This window comes from Hetaerina americana, unplaced genomic scaffold, assembly GCF_022747635.1.
Source record: "Hetaerina americana unplaced genomic scaffold, ioHetAmer1.1.p SCAF_3, whole genome shotgun sequence".
Lineage (NCBI taxonomy): Eukaryota > Metazoa > Arthropoda > Insecta > Odonata > Calopterygidae > Hetaerina > Hetaerina americana.
Window position 1 is genome coordinate 61,888,590 of NW_027286874.1, and position 15,886 is coordinate 61,904,475.

Sequence of the window (15,886 nt, forward strand, 5' to 3'; positions counted from 1 at the left end):
ACCACGTCGTTTTCAGTCAAAAAAGAAGGTAATGCTGACGGTTTTCATGGATTACAACGGTGTAGTGCATCATGAATTTTTGCCAGAAGGCCAGACAGTAAACAAAGAGTATTATTTGGGCGTTATGAGACGTTTGCGTGAAGCAATTCGCCGAAAGAGACCAGAAATGTGGGCAGAAAACTCGTGGATTTTGCACCATGATAACGCACCGTCGCACAGTGCTATCATTATTCGTAATTTTTTGACGAAAAATGCAACAAATACCATCCAACAGCCACCGAATTCACCTGATTTGGCTCCCTGTGACTTCTTTCTGTTCAATCGAGTTAAAAAACCATTACGGGGAACGCGTTTTAGCAGCCGAGAGGAAGTAATGGAAAAATCGCAGGAAGCACTGATGGACATACCGAAAACCGAATAGAAAAAATGTTTCGAGGATTGGATCAAGCGCTGGCATAAGTGTGTTGCAGTCGATGGGGATTACTTTGAAGGGGACAATATAGATTTAGATGAATAAACTTGTATTTTTTATTTTCTGAATAAATTCCGGGAAATTTTTGATCAAGGTAGTATATATATATATATATATATATATATATATATATATATATATATATATATATATATATATGCATGCATATGTATACGATACATATATATATATATACTTTTTCATATACATATATATATACATACATATATCGTATATATGTGTGTGCATAAGTTACTCAATTATCCATTTTTCTTAACACTTGAAATTCACTTCGCGATTTAATTGAACGTTTTTTGGTTCTAGTAGAATATCTCATTAGAGCCCATGCTAATATCTCTACAAAGGAAGGAAGAATGTTTCTAAAAACTCTTCAGGAGTCTCATTTTTTTAGTTATTCCAATCAAATAAATATTGCTTCAAATATGCTAGATCTACATTTTCAGCATATCTGAAAAGGGTGAACCCGAGACCAGGTCCACCTTAAAACGACTAGGGCACTATCACATCCTGACACAACAACATTTCATAAAAAATGATAGACAGATAGTGGACAGTGATATTAGCCTCCTGTTGGCTCTGACGAAAGATAATTCTTAGATTGAAATACATTGGTAAGCCCGCAATCCCTAAAACTCAAGATGAAAAGCTTCTCACGAAAACTGTCCCCCTTAATTTAGCATGCGTTTCTGTCACATCCATGCAAACTCATATTTAGATATCTCCGCTCAGACGAGCTACCTCAACTCACGGGTTTACTTGGGCCACTATTAAGTATTCGTACATTCCTGAAGGAAATCCTCCTTCCGCACACGGCATCGTATACATCTTCCGCCATGTTCATGCTGTTATGCACTCCTCTCCACGTATATAATTTACATAAAGAGGAGATCAGCATGCGTCATCGTTATTGCCCTCAAAGAAATGCTGCTGGAAAAATTAACGATGGATATTAATAGCGACTATTATTAAAAGGTTTATGAAAGCTCCAAAACGGGTACATTTTTAATCCGCCAAGCGAATTGAATGGTATAATAACTCCAATTCTAAGAATTTGTAAGGATTTCAGGTAAAATATAATCAATTATTTAAATTTTTTTACCACGTTTCATACCCAAGGAGATTTTAAAATTAAAGAAAAATATTAGTGGTCTAGTCTCAATATAAGTTCAAGAGTGGCGTGGTACCAGGAAGTTACCAGGTGAAAAAAAACAGGCATCCTAAAAATACTTTTTCCATCAAAAGGCTTAACCTGAGACTTCAAGCGAGATCTATGTATTTGTAAAAGACTCAGACGGTGTTAAGTCCGAGTGCGCCATCTCAAGAGCAAAATGAAAGAACGAAAATTCCCGACTTTCCACTCGAGAAACTTATAAAATAAATAAAATTGAATAAGATAAAATGATCCTTGCATTCGTACGACGAAACGTGATACGCGGTGGATGGATTTCCTACGAAAAATTGGTTGTTGAGAATGGTTAGATAATACATGATAAATAGTATGTTAATTCGCCATAAAAATAGGATTTTTCGACAATTTTCGTTGCTTTTTTTACGTCAACTGTCTACAGAGGAACCACTAAATCGCATAAATTTCCCCAATTCAATCAAATCGAAATTAATCGACTTCATTTACTCTCCTACTTTTCACTACTTCCCGTGCGAAACGAGCGGAGGAAATTAATTTTCACAGCTACAGGCACGAGAAGATCTAAGCCTCTCATTACGTTCATCTCTATTTTTATAAATCTGCCGAAGAACGAGATAACTGAATAAAATGTTAACTTCGAGCGCAGAGAAAAGGGAGAGCTAAACTTTCGCCTTTCATTTCGAAACGATACGCCCAAAGGAAATGTGTTATTCAAGACCCATCAAACTCACAGTACATCCACGTACTTCTAATTTCCGAGAATATGCAAAGATGAACGGATGAATACCTATGATTTAAACCAAGTCACGCTTTCAATTCAAGGAACATTAACGGCAATCGAAAATCTGGATTGATGAGGCCAACAGCAGGGCGATGTGAAAAGAACTGGAAGAAAAGTCCAGAGTGGCGATGAGAAAATATCACGGCTTTAAAAGCCGTTTTCTGACCACTCTCTCCCTCCTAAGCCGACAACGCTACAAAAAAGATTTAAAAAAATAAGGACCCGAAGACTACCTCCTAATTAATCATCGGAAAATACCCCCTCGTGTTTTTAAAAATAAAATTTTCTTCGGCCCAATACATACACAACGGCAGCGGCGGCCTGTGCCCTCAGCCAGTTAATAACCTTCCGGGGAATTCGGGCAACACCGATACGCTGATTAATGGTTTGAATGGAAATTTTTCGTACAACGGAGCTCGTTTATATTTGCCCAAATATATTTTGCGCTTTAAACGATCGCTTTTTTAAAAAAAATCTATTTCGGCGATGCACCTCGATAAGCTGCCCAAAACCTTCCCATACTTGAGCATTTTAACCAAAAAAATAGGAAAATTTAGCTCAAGGCCTTTATATCCCCTTTCACGGTGACGGAGTAGCTTCGGCGAAATGTAGACAACTATATAAAGAAGACATATATTAAACTTTATTCACCTGATACCCCATATTTCCGTGAAAAGACTTTCAGGCTTTGCATCGCAACTAAAGATGGCACAGCATAACTAAAGAGAGCACAAAGGGAAGCGGAATATCATAATTTACCATTCTCCGAGTATATCACGAGGGTAAGAAATGACAGATTCCATTGGCGAGAGAATGCCGATCAACCCGCTGCATAGGTCTAGAGTACCCTTCTTACCACATTTACACGGATGATGTGCACTGTCATATAGGTCACATTTAATTCTCTTCCCTGTGATTACTACCATCAACTAATGTATGAGTAATAACTAATCAACGCCATGCTATTTTAAAATCCATGACTAAATAATTAGAAAAATATGGATCAAATAATATTATAATTTCACTAAACACAAACGGTTACTTGGGAATAAAATGGCAAACTTGGAGCATTCAGAGACATGTACCTACTCGGAAGTTTGCCGATTAAGGAGTTTCCTCTTCGTTCCTGATTTGTTACTTTTTCGCCCCTTTCATCCCGATGCAACGGAATGGTACATCTTTAAGATACCTGTCAAAGCCTTTCTCTTCATACCAACCACCGTGTCATTTATAATTGTCAACCACCTTCAATCAAACCGTCAACTTTGACTGCAGGAACACCAGAAATCGACGGGCAGTTTATCGGACCCGTTTTAACTCACTTTCCTTCATTTTCTCGCTTATCTCGAGGGAAGGAAAAATCAATTTTACATGATCAAATATATGGCAATACGGGACGGGAGTCAGCCGGCGTAAGAATCAACGACTATCGGGAATAAATGTGAGTTATTTTCAAAGGAAAGTTAAACAAATGTGATAAAGTGAAACACCTCCTCGGTAAAAAAAAATTCAAGGCATGGTTAACAACGAAATATACACTAACGATAATGTCTTCCGATTATATGCTATTCTAGCTACGTAGTCAAGTATACTAACATAGGCCGGCAGAATTTAAAGGACATCGTGATGAGGATTAGAAGGGGAGTAATGAGGAATTTGCAAGCATATTTTAACATTGGGGGCAGTTTCTCTCATTAGGGGAAACGTGACGGACAGTGTCCCAATCGCTAGGAAAAGTGAAACCGATGATATAAAATCTCCGTCTAATCTCCTCTTTCTATCCCTCTTCCCCCTATTCCGGCGAAGATTGAAAGAGAAAAAATAAACGGGAGCGAATACAAAAATGGTGTGTGGGAGAAAAACGAACAAGATAAAACATTCAATCGGTCGTGGACCAACGGGCAGGCGATGAATTCCTTCCGAGCTTCTGGGGATTACGCTGGTTCTCTACTCTCCCGAGGGCCCACCTGTCCCCTCCCTCAGCAGCCATCGGGACAATAAATTCATCCGTGGGGGGTTGGGGACGGAGGGAAATGGAAGAACGAAGGGTCGCGATTGGCGGACGTCGTGCCTCCCACAGCCCTGGAGAGGGACCACCACCCTTACCTTATTTGCTATGAGGAGTTCCAGCTCCTGAAAATAAAGATGGAAGAGAATGAGAATTAATTAATTAGAAAACAAGTCGAAAACTATCATACAAATTTTATTGGTACATCAAAAACGAGTAATACATTGTAATGACAAATCAAATTTTTATACATGGATATGGGACACAAAAATTACTTTAAAAGATTCTTTTTTGCAGAAAAAATTTTTTTCATGCACATTGAAGATACCGAAAAATTATCCCCCAAACGAGGATGGATACTTCATCAGAGTTATGTTTCCCGTCTATGCGAGTTAGAATTTAAGGCAAGACTCATTAACATCGAAATCAATGACGCGAGTGACGAAACCATGAAACCTGCTTCTAACGCCCGCAACGCTCCTACCTACTAGCCGATGCATAATCGGTCCGCCCCTTTCAGGAGACGGTAAAAGTACTTATTCATTTAAATGCCTATACCTCGGAAGCAAGGCGGCACATTGAAAAACAAATAAACACGGGCGACTTAATTTTAAACTCTGACAATATCACAAAAACGATACCTAGCAATCTCATTGAACATTAGCAAAATTTCACCGTGATTTTGCATAACGACTCATAACGAGTCAAAATACATTTAAATTTGAGGGCGAAAGAAAAAGATCCAATGAAACTAGGGCATTTTCTTGGGGTTTTCCTCTAGGCATCCATTTTACATTCACACACTTTCTGGAAGGGCGTCAAAATACCGATCTTGGACCACCTTTTCCGACTTTCAATGAGCACGCTCTCCGAACGTCGGAAAAGACGCGCCGAGCCACGCCTACACGTGCAGATTACTTTAAAATATATTTACCTCGACTTCCTCGACATTTGTTCCCTCACCGAGTCTAATTAACCACCGAGAATTATGGAGATAGAGCATTCTACTGACGAGCAATAAACACTGTAAACAATTTCAGCATTACAACACGGCATTTTTTATTCATTTTAGATTATTGGGCCCAGATAAGATCAGATTCGGATTGTGGCGGGGAAATGCAGCTCGACATGATGTCAACGCACGAATTTATAGACACAAAAAAAAAACCTACCCTAACTATGTTCGGGTCATTTTATGTAAGAATGTGCACACTATTCACTAGTAACATGCATGATACTTTCCAAATTATTAATTTAAACAAATGCATACGGTTTCACCTCAATAAGGAATCTTCTGCCAACATTTTGAAACGCGCATCTCAAAATAGAGGAAGCGTGGTTTGGAGAGGAAGGGGTAATTTGAGGAGCAGGGGAAGGGAGGAAGCATATCCCTAGACCAAAGGAAGGCGATGGGCGGAATTAGGGTTAACGGACGAAGGACCAGAAGAGATCGACCGTCGGAAGGGGGCAGGGAGTGTCAACGTGCAACCCTTTAAAAACCAATGCGGAGCTGAATGACTGGGGAACCCGCAGATATTAGGGCGGTGTTTGGGACCCAGATACTTGGCCCCTCACTTGGTCAAGGTCCCCTGGAGTCTGTGGGAATGAGAAAAAGGGGTGGGTGAAGCAACGGGGCCGGTGGAGGAGGAGGGAGAGGTGAGTTAGCTGCGGGAGTGGATTATTTAGGGGAAAGGAAGTCGGTGGAAAGCAAAGACGATGTATTTGAGCACTTAAGACATTTGGGAAACCTCAATCTAATCTAATACGTCAATTTTTAAACCTTTCCGTAAAGATTGTAAAGCTCTAGTTTGGAATTCGCTTCACAGCAGATTGGCTTGTAAATCCTTGGAGAGCAGGGAAGATCGGCATTTTTAAAACACCTCATATGTTCCTTGGAGCGCGTCAGGGCATTTCCGCTTTGGTCAACGTAACAGTACACTGCTTGAAGATACCTCCCCACGAAAAAACTAATGTTCAAGTATATGACAAAATCCATCAAAAGGATTCAACAGCTAGGAAATTTACATTTTCAATAAATACATGATGGAATTACACAAAAATTTACGAAAGACAGTGCAGACAGCAAGCGAGCGTAACGCTCAAATTGTTAATTACATAATGGATGTCCGAAGAAGCAACCTTGATGAGAATTTCTACCTACGCGCGGGGATAAAATTAAGGCGCCTCGGAAATGTGAGTAGAAAAAACGCAATGGAGACGGCACCAAATAACGGTTTATTTTCACGGACGCCGATTTTTAAACAAGTCGCCTGTCACTTTCACTCGGCATGTATTTTGCCATGCGTTCTCCGCAGACGCGTGATTGTAGCCATAGAAAACCGCGAGGGGAGGGTTGGCGAATTCAACGGAACGAAACAAATGTTCAGGGGCGGATTGAGGATGAGCCACGCGGCAGGCGGCACCAAAATTGAGCTTTTTAAAATAATATAGTGAAAAAAATATGTGATTACCAAGACGATAGCGCTGGAGACCCGTTGAACAGCGCGCTGCTTTTGACGGGAAACGCGTGTTTTCTTCCTCGAGGGAATTCCACCATTATTTTAGGCAAAACATTTTAAGGTATGCATGCGAGTTAGATATTAATGACTTTCACCATGGAAGTTAATCCACTTTGCCAGTGCCTAGACAGTTTCATTTTTATTTCACTGCGTAGCTCTGCTGCATACTTAAAACAATTTTGAATATGGCTCCACTTTATTTCGCGAGTCGGCTGGAATCCCCGGCACGCGAGCCAGTTTAGGGCAGAGATGGAGAGATTAAAAAAAAAATTCTTCCCCTGCATCAATTTAATATGCGACCAAAAGTGGAGAATGCGTCCTTCACGGGTCGCATGCGGCGTTTGAGGAGAAGAGCGACGACATGGGGTAGGGTAGGGCGGTGGTTATATTATACAAAGTAAAATTGTGGGAAAGCCACATACGTGGAAGCCTAGAGATTAAATTATGTTGATACCGTAAGTGCTTCGAAGAAAGTATATGAATCAATCTTTGACATTATTAAAATTTCAAGCTTAAAATTTTGAATGATATCCCAGAAAAAAACTTTGACACCTATACGACATAGAATTCGTGACTCTAAGAAATAATATTGAAAATTGATGCATGTATTTATTTATTTATTACTTTATTCAGTATTAGTCCGAAAACAGCACATTTTGGCCTTTACATCGAACTATTAACAACGATAACAATGGATACATTTACAAACACCCAAGCCCTAGGTGGAGGAAAACTCACCCAGGCAAGAATCACACCCGCGACCCTTGGACTGGCAGACGAGGACGTTACCCCGCCGCCACCGGGGTCGGCAATTTATAATTGTATAATTGTTACAATTGTATATTGTAATTGTATATATGTAATTTTTATAATTGTATAATTTTTATGCATATTGTATGTGTGGGTTGTATAATTTCATTATCAGTCAGGAATGACGAACAGTTTTTTAAGGATGAATGAAAGTGATGGTCCGAACACACACTGTCATCTAATAGGTAGGTACATGTGGATGTGGTCTATTTTCATCCCAGAACTATTTAATCAAGTACTTATGGGTTAGAATTCAGAAGACATTTTTCACATAACAGAATCCTATGCGGGATCTTTCTTTCACTTTGAAATGTCTAACGACCGTAAGCGAGCCCGATTGCTCTAGGTGTCTCGGAGTTGGTAACGCTAATGCCATCGGTGAACGTCTTGTTTCTAAGCACGTTAGCGACGAACGTGCACACACACCACCTAACAGCAGTCCGTGCACTTCCCTGCGGTAGACAGCCACACAGCACGTGCTAACGTGCATCTCCCCAAGCAATCTCTTCACAGCAAGAACGATTTCTACTCACATCAGACCCCATTTGAAATTCTGTTTCCCTTACATGAAATTGAGAAAAGAATACGTCAAAGTTCGCTTTATAATTCTCCACTCTAGCCAATAGTAAGAAATAATCATTAAATGTAAAACTTTTCTATTTTTTTTAATTTGAAATTACTGGGGGAGTTTGAAATAAAAAATATATTCAAGAACTGGAGTATAAGAATTTAAGAATATATGGATCTATCAGATTGTGTGCGCCCGTCTACCTCCCACGGATCAAGAAACTGAATTCATGAGCAAATTCTGTGACTTTTTTCTCAACTACGCTACTCTACGCTAACTAAGTATTTTTACAATCTCATTCGTCATTATTTTGTTCTTGATAATTTTTTTCCAATATGTAAAACACACGAGAGCAGGGAAAAAATGATTTACTAGAACCACTGAGGTGATTTTTAGATTTATTATCTTCACGCTTCAATTAAAACGAGAATAATAAACATCATAAATCAACTACCTAAGTTATATTTACAATTGAACGACTCCATTTATATTTACATTACTTGCATCAACAATTAGTACGCATCAGTAAAACAACGTGATATTCGAATAAAATTTCGAAAACTAAACATAAAATTTCAGCAGAACAAATGCCGAGGAAGGGACATATACACATGTATTTATGTACATACATATTTATACAAACATTTTTATATATATACAAATATATATTTACAATATTTACATATGTATATATATTTACACACACACACACACACATATATACATATATATGCATGTAAAATTTCTGTTAAAGTCTCACGGACGTGAATAATAATGTATATGAAGTAGACAGTAATGGACAAAGACAAAAACACAGAAAAACACAATTTTCTTTTTTTGTCTTTCTGGGATTTTGTCTTTGCCCACAGGTATATATGTGTGTATGTATGAATGTGTATGCATCACTGCAGCACTTGCATACATACACACACATATATATACATATATATGTATGTATGTATATATATATGTGTATGTATATATATGTGTATATATATATGAGTATATATACATATACATATATATATATATATACATACATATATTTACATATATAAAACACACATTCATAAAAACAAAAATACCGTTTAAAAGCTTTAATAACTTTCAATCTGCAAGAAAAATAAAGGGAGAGGAAAGGTTTATAGCAATGGAGGACAGATCGTGGAACATACAATGCTAAAAATCTAAAACCCTTAGCTATTCCCTGCATTACGGCTGTAAATGTGCGTTAAAGTGTCACGAAAACATCCTATTTACCCTACAATTCATCATTTCATCATCACTTCAGCCTGTCTTTATGCTGTGTAGAAAGCCTACGTACTCTCTTCCTGCATCTACTAGGACTACCAAAATTCTCCCTTCTACCACGGCCTTCCAACATTCCACCGTTTTTTACTATTCCCTCATTCCATTTTCCTTGCCTTTTACAGATTTCCCTCGGCAACTTCCTCTTTTTGCTCATCCTCAGCTTAAAACCTGCGCGTTTTTCTCCGACTCAGTTCAAATTATTTTCTCCATTCTCCGCCTACATATTATGATCTAAGCTAAGATCCCCTCGCCGAAAGACCAAGTTTCACATCCATAATCACTAAACCCCATATAAAAGTCTTTATTAATCTTCTCTTCTAATCTCTACTTAGTGCACCTGCCAAGATTATCTTCTTCTTAAACCATTTTCTTTAGCTAAAGCAAATCTTCTCCTAGTATCCCCATCCCTATGCCCATTTTCCTCTAAGTACTGCCCAAGCACATGAACTGCTCCAATCCTCTAGTTTCTTCCCCATTACTTCGATGTTTAACTTAGCTTCCACACTCCGTTCCTTCTTCCCTACTCTTAGTCCTTAGCTTCTCTATTTATCTCTTTTTAGTCCTCATATATATCGGAGAGGTAAACGATGTAATTTCCCATTTTATTCCTCAATAGGATTTTTAACGTGTCACCATCAATAAACTTGCTGATTCACTAGGATCAGACGCCTTTGCAGCCGCCTCACTGAGAAACAGACGCTGCACGGAATTGCTTTCGTCAGGCTTTTCTTTAGGAGAAGCACTTCGATAAGAAAAATAAATGTAGTCTCCTACACCGTACCGGTGAGTTTTGAAAATATTCCTTATACGGAGCAACGTGGATCACCATCCACTTCTCCCAACGGTCTCTAGCTCGACCTAACTCTTCCACCTTATTATCCAAGATGCACTTCGATAGACTCTGCCATATTGCCATGAATTGACTGAGATTTTTACAACTTGATGATGCCGAATCATGATTAAATAGCTATATTCTGTTTCCATATGAATGCAATTCTAAGATGTGAATTTCAGATTTGCAGTATTCAATCTTAAAGATCGACTCCTGATTTCAAAATAATATGATAGCAGGAAATGACGGTAGAAAGCAAGTATTACTCGTAGCATTGACTCAGTCGCTTTGGCAAATATCATACAGAAATGACTCCCGCACAGGCATGGGAGGGCTTGCGAACTAACATAACCTAAACGTTGCTAAACATCACGCACTGTCCTCACTGAATGCATGCATGCAATGTCACGCTTTCAAAGAGCGAAGTCATATAATCGAAATTTATCCTATATGCTACTGATATCGCAAAGGGAATATAACCTTCCCCATCTACAATTATATCCCGATGGAGGAGGAGAGGCGCGGGTGGAGGAAAAGGGTTTTCCGTGGCGCGTACAATACGAGGCCGCGGGATACGGTTGTCGCCGCTACGACGGAGGTGCAGGAAATGTGGGGAATGGCATCAATTAGTCCACTCTGATTTCCCCCGGGTGCAGCGACCGGAAAGGGAGGAGCAGGTTAGGAAAGGAGGGCGCGACGAGGGAGAGCGAGGTGGCGGTCGTGTGGAGGTGAGGGGACGGCCTCGGCCGTACGTATATCACCCCGAGGGACAAGGTGGAGAAAGGACGTTCAGGAGTGGCGGCTGTCTTGAGGATTCCGTTCCTGACGTGTTGCGGAGTTATGGTATTTTGGGAGTGAAGAGGGATTATGGGAGAGCCGGGAGGTTTCGGTCATAGCCCGTTCGTCGATGGGGAACCCGGGGACGGTCAGGAGCTAATGTCAAATCAATCGCCAGCCGTGGGATATCGAGGCATCATCACGCTTGGTGCCGCATCAAGTGGGTCCGACTCCCCCCGATCAAACTGCTTCATGGCAGATGAAACGGCCATGAGAACGAAGGGACCTCGAGAATTCGAAGAAACGAAATTTAAGCTGACATTCCCCGGCACGTCTAACAATTTGCAAAATGAATATGATTGAACGGAATAGTAAAACTTGAACTGTGTATAGACCAAAGAATAAATTTCCGAAGGGAAGAGGGGACAATGGCTACTTCTTGACCCTGCAAGACAACTAGTATCGATTCACCGTAATTTCAATGCGACATGTGAAAAGTTGGAAGACTAAGTGGACGTTATAATTTAACCTGCGCATATTCGTAAAATAATTCACGGCATTCCGTCTTGATTAATTGGTTTAATTCCACCGGTAGTAATAAACGTATTAACGAGCCGAATTTTATTCTTTATTAAAGTAGATATACTAGTATGGTTCAAACTGAACGTGCAATCGTAGCATTTGTTAATTTTCATCCATTTGCAAGAAAAGCCTTTCAAGGTCCACAGAGTGCACATCTTAAGTCCACTTTTAAGACATGATGGAATCGCCTCCAAATAAAAAGGGCCTTTTAATAATATACTGACAGTCAATGAGTCCTTGGTTAAAAGCAATGAACAAAAATGTAAGTATTGTTCACCCGCTTTGTATGTGCACTGAGATACGTATTTAACTCTTGTAGTGTGGCAACCAAACAGACCAGCCGCAGCAATCTGAGAGCGCTTGGCGATATCGAATGAAACCCAGTGATGCAGTCTACAAAGAAATTTATTAACTAAAGGGTCAACAGAGCAGACCCCAGTGGCCCCAGCACTGGTCCCTAATGCCTCAATGGTCGATGTCCACTTTCTCACTCACTCGAAAGGGTGCTATGCTCGGGTGCGTCCCAAGGGACGCTATGGGAAAGAACGGCTGTGCGGCCCCGGGAATGCCGGGGAATCCAGCGTCCGGCGGAAGGTTCTGCCCAGGGTTTGATGTGCACTCAAGGAAAGAGTCTGAGGGGAGGATAGGCATCCTGCGAAAGGATCTACCCAGGATAGGACGGGAGCAAAAGGCCAATCGGCTGCCCCAAGCACCCGCTTAAAGTCGGGCATGAAAGCGATAAGCTGTGCCGGGTGGGGGGTTGTGCGAAAGGCAACCCACTCTGTGGCGTCAGGGAGGGTTGTGTGAAATCGACGTCGGTCCTGGACGACGTCGGGGAAGGGCTGCTTATGTGGTCACCTTGAGGGTCATCGACCCGGATGCATCATGCATCCTTACACTCACATCATTACAACATACAAATATGTGAATTTTAACCCGAGCTAGTAATTGTCTACCTTGAAGAAAAAATATACCAGATGCAGCAGACCTTTCTTCATTTCTGAGCACAAAAACCTTTACACAAAATAACAAACCTAAACTTATAAAGAAAGTAGTTTTACAATCACGACCGCACGAGCCCACTCTTATTATCTTTGTAGGTGTAGAATGTAAAAAAAGACAAAATATTGAGAATTAAATGAAGAAGTATGTACAAATGTATGATGTTGTAAAGAGGTCCCCCTCTAATTTAAGCCGGAGCTTTAGGTAAAAATCGAAAATTACCAAGGGTGCACGGGAAGTCGGTGGTCTTTAAGCATGGTCTCGCTGATGTCTCCTAACTAAATGGGAGAGTAATAATTCGGTTCACTCAATGGAGGATTAAGAAAGGTTAATAGATTGCGAGAAATTAGATGGTAGATTGAAGAAAAAGAAATTCGTCACACACTAAAGACTTTGGAATCAAGCTGAAATCCATCCTCCAAGTTCCCAATCACAAAGAAATTCGGATTAGGGATATAAAATCAGTTACCTCTTTGATAGAAATTACTACCGGACTTGAGCTAAACCTTCGAATTTTTTCCACTTCCACATTATAAAGATTGGAAAAATTTTGGAATGCCCCCATGTATAAGCACTTATCCCTAAAATCATGAGAGGAAAAGAATAACGTTAGAAACAATAAATAACATTATTTTAAAGACGCCGGCAACAAAGCCGTTTAAAATGTAGTCATTGCATCACAAATATATTGAAATTATAAAATGAAAAAATATGAAATTGAAATTGAATTTAATCGAATTTTCCAGGATGAATGAAAATTTGTGACGCGCACACCGTAGTTTAAAACATAACTAACATTAGCTGGTTCAAGAATGACCGTTTCTTATTCCATGCGAGGAAGTAAATGACACTCGATTATAGAGGATTTTAACACACTTAGCAGGAGAAATAGAAAACTATTGTTTTTCGCCACTCGCTAAATGTGTTATCTTTAAAGTAATTTCTTCCGTGGTATTGTTAAGTAGCCATGGACAAAGATCTATAATGCTGCATCACCATCCATCAATGTTCCATCCACTCACCAATTTTCGTGTTCATTGAATTTTCTTTGTCTTCTATGGATAAAACTTAATCCTAATTAGCCCAGTCTTAATGACGACGACATCACAAAGAAAAAAGATTTTTTGCGATAAAAATTCCAATTCTACGTGCAACGGCCGCGATACTTTCAATCAGCACCATCACCCAACCAATTTAAATTTGGAGCACTGTCAAAGGAACTCATTAACATTCTTTCCCCCATGGATAAAATGCTGACTCCCGCGAATCAACAAGATACATTCGACAAAGCCAATTTTTGCCCATATCCAATTTTATGCAACGATTTTCTAGCTTTCCCAAAGTGGTGTTAAGAAGCGGTTCTCGAGCCAGGCATTTGGAAAATAACAGCCGTGGAGACATGGTTAAAAAAAGTTAAAGTCATTGTCAATTTAGAACCCAGATTGCAGAAAAACGAGCAATTTATGTTATTAGTCATATTTATTGCTAAATCACCGGAAAGAAACAGTTTTAATATTTTCAATTTTTTATCCTAACCTCAATATATCACAATATACGACCTGTAAATGAATTGAATGGGTAACATATTGCATTATTAATCCCCATAAATTAGTATTCACACGACCGCGTATCTCTTCAATAATAGGCATCTCCATTAATTTAGGAATTGGGTAAGATTCAGAGAAAACCCACTAGATTTCTTAAATTTTGCAATGAGAAGCAAGTAAGCGCCACGGATATCCTAGAGAAATATGGTTGATATCCTCTTGATCCTTGAAGGAAATAGGCAAGACTCATACTTTTGGAAGGAACAGAATACCTGAGTTTTCACGCGACAAAGGGGGAATCAGTATTTCGCCAAATTACATTGGTGAATTCGACCACCGAGATTGAATACCAGGAATTGACAGTCGGTGCCAATAAGTACTCGCTCTTCCCTCGAACAATACGCAAACATAACAAAATTGCACCCCAGAGACCGTAAGATGAATTCCAAGAAGCTGCGGGAGATGCCGCAACAGTAACTTTTTGACGAAGTGATCCGCTAATATGTATTTTAATACATCAATTTCAGACTGCAAAAACCATTAACATTTAATAACCCCGGTCAGGGCGAATGATTTTCACACTCTGAAATAGTTGCATTGAAACCGAAAAATTAAATTAACTAAATACTAACATCAATGTAATCATTCATATACAACAATTTCCACGATGCATATGGGCACGTGCGAGCACGAATGTATTTGAAAATGTATCTAAGTGAATGTATAAACTAAAAATTCTGGAGGTATTGATAAAGCTATAGCACCCCCAGCCACTTCGCCTGCGGCTGCTTGCGGGCTATTTTGTGGGTGTATGCACGTTTCCAGAATGTCGCTATTTTCGGGAACTTAATGTTTCCAAATACATATCGTACAAAGTAAAATTTGCATCTACACGTGAGCATTTGGGCGTGAAGATTTCCAGACAGTGAAATAACAATTGAAATCATTTCTACCCCTCCTCCTGTCCACTATATCACCTTTAAAAGAAACCAAGTACCTGCGTACATAATAATCATGTGTTAATGAAATATGGATACATTTATTATATACAAACCCAAGAGAGGGCACCGAATTCAACACGATAAGAAGATACCACATCAATGAGGGGAATGATCTTTATTAATTATATACGAGTAAGTATGTAGTCTAAATTAGGCATGGATATGCAGTGAAAAATGACATTGTGATCACGACTAAAAGCAGCTAAAACACTAATTTCTTAAAAACGATTGAGCAAGAAGGTATTTATTGCTTATGAATCGAATCACTTATGTTATCTACAAGGATAAAACAATATCACGCAACTTCAAGGTACAACTCCCAATTACGACTGATCTCTGCGAGGACGGAAACATTTTCGTGCCATATTTGTAATTCATTTTAAATTACCCCCGGGCCAGGGATAATCCCAAGGAAATTTAAAAAAAAAAACAAGCCAAATCCAAATGAGAGTTTGCAGCAGCTTCGTTATCCCCAGGAACTTCATGAATATTAATATTTCAACGCTCA

The 15,886-nt window shown here is 39.4% G+C and overlaps 1 protein-coding gene across 1 annotated transcript in view; it reads right to left on the bottom strand.

Moving 5' to 3' along the window:
* The window catches only part of Mcr (macroglobulin complement-related), a 559,952-nt gene that overhangs the window by 307,177 nt on the left and 236,889 nt on the right, over positions 1-15,886 (bottom strand). The window contains exon 2 of the mRNA XM_071587287.1: positions 4,528-4,554. The gene's annotated coding sequence lies outside the window, so the exon portion shown is untranslated. The remainder of the gene's footprint in view (positions 1-4,527; positions 4,555-15,886) is intronic.